Raw genomic sequence first — 6,560 nt, 5'->3', positions numbered from 1 at the left:
TAGGTTTGCAGCTGTTTATATAAGGTGTTATCCAATTTATATGTAACAAGAGTTACGTAATTCCTGTTATCCAATTTTTAATATGTCATATTAACTAAAAGACTGGAGCTGGGTAGTCTGTTTTTAAATAGCTGGAGTAGCTAGGTCAGAAGTTGGACCAGCAGCTGAATTACTGTCGGATTTAGTGTCCTACAATAGCTATAGAAGATCAACTTATGTTTTGCAATTAATTTTAGGAAGTAAAACTGCATGGTATGGGGAAATTAAAAGCCAGCACAACTTCTCTAGCTTGTCTTTGCTCCTAGTGCAGAAGTGCACATAGATACATACAGTAGGTAGTCAGCCTTTCTAGGAAGAAGTCATCAGACCTGTCAGGGAGAGAAAGTATACCATTTCAGAACTCTTGTTTAAATTTGTATGCAAAATGCAGACAGTACTCAATTGCTGTTTGATTGTCTTTACAGTCAAAACGCTTCTGAAATTAAAAGGTTCATCAACTCTCCCAGCTTATTTCTAGGAGGGGGGTGGTCTTTATCAACCAAAGACAGCCTGGAACAACCTCCACCTGTCCAAAGGGTCAGTCCTACAATTGCACCTAATTACTCTCCATGGAAGTGGCTCTGACTAACTAGAAGGGAAATCCTTACACTGCATGAGATTTTTAGAAAGAAAGAGGAGGAAAAATAGTAGTGGGACAGAAACATCTTAAAGATGACTTTTCCACTGAAAAATCACTTGTAGTTGTAATGATTTTTGAATTGTTAATCAACAATGCAATCACTCTGAACCATTGAACAGGACTGATAGAAATGTGCAGTATGTATTTCTATTCTCAGACTTGTATTGGGCTCATTACTTTGGATATGTATTTACAGGCTAATTAAGTACTGCAGGTGTTGCTTAGACTTGTACTCTAATTCCAGATAACTTAAGAATGAAGTGAAAATTTAATGCACAGAGGGAGGAACAGTCTTGTCAAGGTACTGTTCATGTGAATTAGAATTTAATTTCAGACTTCTAAAATTTCATTTAATATACTTAAGTAATAATCCTATTCTCTAATATATCTAAACTGTTTCACAGTTGCAACTGAGAAGGTTGTATATATCTCAAATTTTGTCAAACAGGTACTGTACAGTGGCAACAGACTGTTTCAGAACAATAGCATTCCAGACAATGTTTAACTCTGTTCTTAACAGATTTTTTTGGTAGTAAACCAAATGTCCAATTCTAGTCTGTTGCAAATGCTTACATTTTGGGGGAAAGGAGAGGGGAGTGAATTTTTGACTAAGCTGTAGCCCAGCTATTACCATTGCTAGTGGTAAGTTGCAGGTGCGAGTAAACTCAATAGGGCCTCATGTCTGAGCTTCCTTTGACTCACCTGGAGCTTTCTTTTTATTTGGTTCATCTGTAACAAATTTGTTAACACATTAATATGTTAATACCCATACATTTTTGGGTATGATTGATTTGGTTGACATGTACTTTTTTCCTATAGTATACACATAGGTTTTTACATAGATGGCAGCAGCAAGTAGTTACACTGTGTAGAATGGGGTGTTCATGGGTTTCGTGGAATAAGATAGATAGTGTAGAGGAAGAGAGACCTGACATGATGACAGAAGCCTCAAGTGGCAGTGCAGGATGCAGTGTAGAGGAGTCCCTGGGATATCAAGACATGGGGCACAGGCTGGCACTGGAAACCTGGGTTGCAAACTATTCCTCAGTGGTCAGTTGAAGAAAATGCAATCCTGGCTCTAAACAATACCTGTTTTGAGTATAACCAAGAGAAAAAGTACGTAGCACATGTAAAATGTACCATATACAGTCAAACTGGATGTAATTGTGAATATGCAGACAGATGAAGAGCGAGCAAGATGTTACAAGTGTGTTACCAAACATAAAAGTGATCCCAAGTTGATTATAGACTTAGGAGGAAGAAACTCTCAACATCATACTGGGACCTGGGTTGCTGATGACTTGCTGTGTGTCCCTGGCACAAAGGAGCGCTATCAGCCTCAAGATCCAGAGGGGCAGTTGAAAGGTAAGTGTAACACCAGGAAACGGAGGGGAGTAGCAGGAAGTGTATGTCCAACAATTTTAACTACTAATACTATTGAGACCTTTTATGTATAGTAATGTACACTTTTTTCCTGCATAATTGGATCTGGACTAATAATTCTTTGATTAGGCTGTTAAGATTTCAGGTATGCTAAGGTGTATCCTCTTTTCTCATAACATTGTGTTTGTAAGGAAAAAAACCCCAATATCAGATTACAGAATGTAGTTTGAATGATTAATGCTTGGTAGTTAACTGCAATACTGATTTTGTGTACTTGCTTGGTTTTTATGTTGAAACAAGTTTTGCAGGTGTTCTGCATTTAGTACAGATCACACCTGCAGAACTTTGCTTGGAATCTAGTTTAGTTCTTCATGATATGATTATTCGAGGGCTAGGTGTGATACCCAAAATAGTGTTGCACACAATGTCACACTGAAGAATAAGCATTGCGATACATTGCTAGACTAGCGCCATCTGAATTTGAAAGTAGAGCTACTGTAACTCCTTTTTTTCTTTAAGAAAAAATCTTGAATGCAGTCATCGTTAAGTTTCCTTGTATAGCTGTAGTCAGTAGTGGTGTACAGTTACTGTCAGATCTTGGTTCAGTGTGTTGGATGCTTGCTATTGAGAAAGCAGTATAAACTTGCAGTAATTTGGGGAGATTGGAACCTGAGGTGTGTTTGCAAGTTCAGCTGTCTGTGGAAGGAAAATAAAACTAAGTACGTGACAGAAAAATGAATGTCATGGAAGTAGTTCTTTTGTATCTCTAACTCTGAAAAATGTCGCTGTCTTTGTCCGTAGGCCTTTAAAGCCTTGACTGTAATGCTTGGGAAAACTGGCCTGACAATTTGAGTGGCAAAAATAGCTAGTTTTGTTTGGCCTCAGCTGTTTTTATGTCAGGCTGTTTTACAGACATCTGTGTTACTGTGCTACATTAAACATGTTACTACATTAAAGTGTTAGAGCAATATGCTATAGCAGGATTACAGTAGCTCCTCTGCTGAACTGTGCTCTTGTGTCTGGGACAAAATGTTCAGCCATAGACGCACCAAGGACAGATCCTTGGCAAATGAAGCACTTGAAGCCACCTTCCTTTTTCTCTGCGCTGGAAATTGAACAGTAACACACACCAGCTCAATTCTTGATCAGTGCTACTTAGGAGCGGGCTGAGCTTTTTAATCTGAAATAATTTGGTGTGTAATGCACTCTCAGTAGAGGTACTCCAAATTAAAAAAGCCATCCACCCAGAAAATAGAAGCTATTAAATGTGAATCGTGCAAATATCAGGTCCTCAGCACCAACACTCTCTACAGATCTGCTCTAGCTGGTCTATGCTACTTGCTAACGTAGATGTAATTTTAATGTTCAGCATGTGCTGCAATAAACCTTATTTTTTGTAGATACTACTTAGGCATTACTGTAGTCAATGTTTCTGAGAGAGGCACACAAAGACAGAAGGGCTTAAAAATCTGTTCTTTCTGGCTATCGATAGCATCCAATTCTGATGCCATTTGAAAATACCGGCAAACACCTACTTGCGAGGAATTTCACTATGACCTATGTCTTGGCAGTTGGCAGGTTGCTGGATTAGTACACTGATATCAGAACAGGTGATAAAACCAGTATTTAATTGCACAAAGTCATTGGAGTATATCTGCTATGTTGTGTTTAAAAACAAACAAAACCATCCCATTTCCCCCTCTTCCTCCTTCTCCAAAAAAACCACAAAGAGAAATACCTCCTCTCATCCCCCCATCCCCCTGCTCCTTGCTAAATTTGTGAAGCAGATTTGTGCAGTGATGTCTTGAACTGTGAGGGAAGAGGAGGTGGATCCCAGCTTCTGCAACCCTTACTGAATGCACTTCATGTTAGTCCTTGTGTTTCAAAAAAAATGAAACAGAAAAAAAAAACCAAACCACCCTCCCCAAACAAACCAGCCCCCCTTCCACCCCACCTTAATTCCAGAATTTGTGCATACGTGCAGATATCATTTTGCAATTCTGCTGGGTAGTCGCCCTGTTTTGAAAAGAAGTTTGAAATTCCACTGTAGAGTTCATCTAAGATGAATCAGACTGGAGAAAAAATACCATTATGCCTTATCTTCCCTGTGGAGTAACTTCACCTGTGAATTCATTTATGTTCCTTCAGCTAACGGACCTCATCCACTACTTATGACTGAAATACTGTTTTTTTCCAAATGTATTTGGTGTAGGAATACTGCAATGGCATGTTTATACAGTATTTAACTTTCTCTCATATTTTAACTGAATTGTTAGGATTTAGATTTACTAAATTGTTCGGAGGTTAGAACTTTACAATAGTTTGCTTGGAGGAAAAACAGAGGCTTAGAGGGAAAATTGGCTATAATTTCTCAAAAGGCTGAGGTTTATAAATAGGACTATGGATGCAGTAAACTATTGCACTGTATAAATGACCGTAACTATGGTGACATGGCAAAATGAAAATTGTAATCACATACTTGACAACATTCCTTTTAAGTTTGTAAATAAATAATGTTGGTACTTTTCCTGACTTATAACTCCAGTTTTAACAAGAGTCAGCAGTGAGAAGGGGCCCAACTTTTCCTGGAGGTGAATAGCAAAAGGACGAACAAGTTTCTTAAAGTAAAATTCTGACGAGTGCTGTGGGGAGAGGGGGAAGCCCACGCTGCCGCAGGCTGCTTTGGCAGGTGGTGGAATCCACCGCGTTGGAGATTGACGGCTGACTTTGGCCAAGGGCGTGCGTGATACAATGTCCTCACTTTGAGTGGAGAGGTGGACCAGAGGGTGAAAGTCATCTCAACCTAAACTCTTTTTGTCATTCTTCTCAAGTTCTGTCTTCTCACCAGAGACTTTTTGTCTCTAGATGCTAAAAAGCATGAATAGCCTAGCCTGAATTACTGGTGTTCAGGAAGCCTAGCTTTTAATTTCTGCTATTGTGCTCTTTCATCATCCTACAGACTTTTGTATCTAAAATACCCATGCTGTGCTAAAAGTTGGACTTGCTGTGGAAGATAATGACTGCTTCCATTTCACTGGATATAAGCTGATTTGAAAAATTGTTCCTTTATTAGTTGTTTGGGTACTAACGCTAATGAAAGTCTCAGCTGCTGTCATTTTCCCTTAGGGGGTAAAACATTTTGTATTGTACAATTTATTTTAAGAATCATATAATGAACAACAGTACCCAAAAAACTTTTTTATGAACCCAACAAAACACAAAGCAAAACAAATCCTGAGAATTATTTTTAACAAACGTTCTCTAAAGGTGGGATTTTTGCCTGAGCGGAAGCCTGAATCATGCTGGGCACTTATGCCAGGATGCATATTAGTGCCACACAGATGAAAGCTAGAAATAAGCATGTTTTTTGTAGGTTATATTTAGCTATTGCCAAGTTCAATTTTCTATTTCTTTGTAAGTCAAAGGTATAGTCAGTTATTCTTGTCTGGTGAATGTAGTGATGCACATAGTCTGACTTAAAGGATTGCTGAGTCTGCACAAAACATTTGGTAATAGAATTTGCTATGTTGACTGGTGAAAATACGGAAAATACAGCCAAGGATGACAAGGCAATTAAAAGTATTACTGTAGGCACAGCACCATGCTTTCACAGAACAGCTTACCTTTCAGAGCAAATACATAATTTTGGAAAGCACGAGTAATGTTCTTTATCTCAATCACTTGAAAGTTTGCTCAGCATTACTGAATGTGGGGTAGTTTTCACTTGCTGTATATAAAATCTGTGGTAACTATGGAAGGACATTATTGTTGGTTTTCTTGTGAATCTGATGCTCTTAATTTTTTAGGAGATGATTTGTGAAAAAGCTCTTAGAATTTTCTGTATGACCTCTGAGGTCTAAAATAGACAGAAATGATGCATAATGGCTGCCATTTATTAGCATGAAGCCAGCCACCTACACACAGACAGCATTGGGGAACTGTCATATGCTTTACCCTTGAACTTGGAAACAGAATTTTCTTTCTCTGTGTCTTCTATTCCCAGCTGAGTAATGTGAGTACACAGGCATAAAATAACTTGCTCCACCAAGTGTTGAAATTAATGTGCGAGTGGTGATGGGTATCTCGTTTTTTTATATTAAGTTTGAAAGGTTATTGTTTGCATTATGTCATAAATGGGAAGATCTCACTCTAAGTTTCCTACTGTGGAAAGTAAGAAACAAAAATCTAGGAATTTCTTAATCAAGAATGTCTGCTACTTCATCTCAGACTAAGTTGTCATGGAAGTCTATCTTTTGAAAGAAGTGATGCAGGTAAGATTTTCTTTAAAGAGAAGGAAAATGTCATTGCCTATACTCGTTTAATAATCTTGACTCAATTTTTAATATGTAAATTAGGTAATCTTAAACCTGTTTTGTAAGGCTTGCTTGCATGTGAGGTCTGAAATAACAAAATATTTTCTTCAGCATGCAACTAAAGAAAAGAGTATATTTTGTGGGTTTTGAGTTGAATCCTTTAGTTGAATGTTTGACCAAAAGTA

Source organism: Phaethon aethereus, assembly GCF_964289735.1.
Source record: "Phaethon aethereus genome assembly, chromosome: 4".
NCBI lineage: Eukaryota > Metazoa > Chordata > Aves > Phaethontiformes > Phaethontidae > Phaethon > Phaethon aethereus.
Note: the sequence above shows the minus strand (reverse complement) of the source record.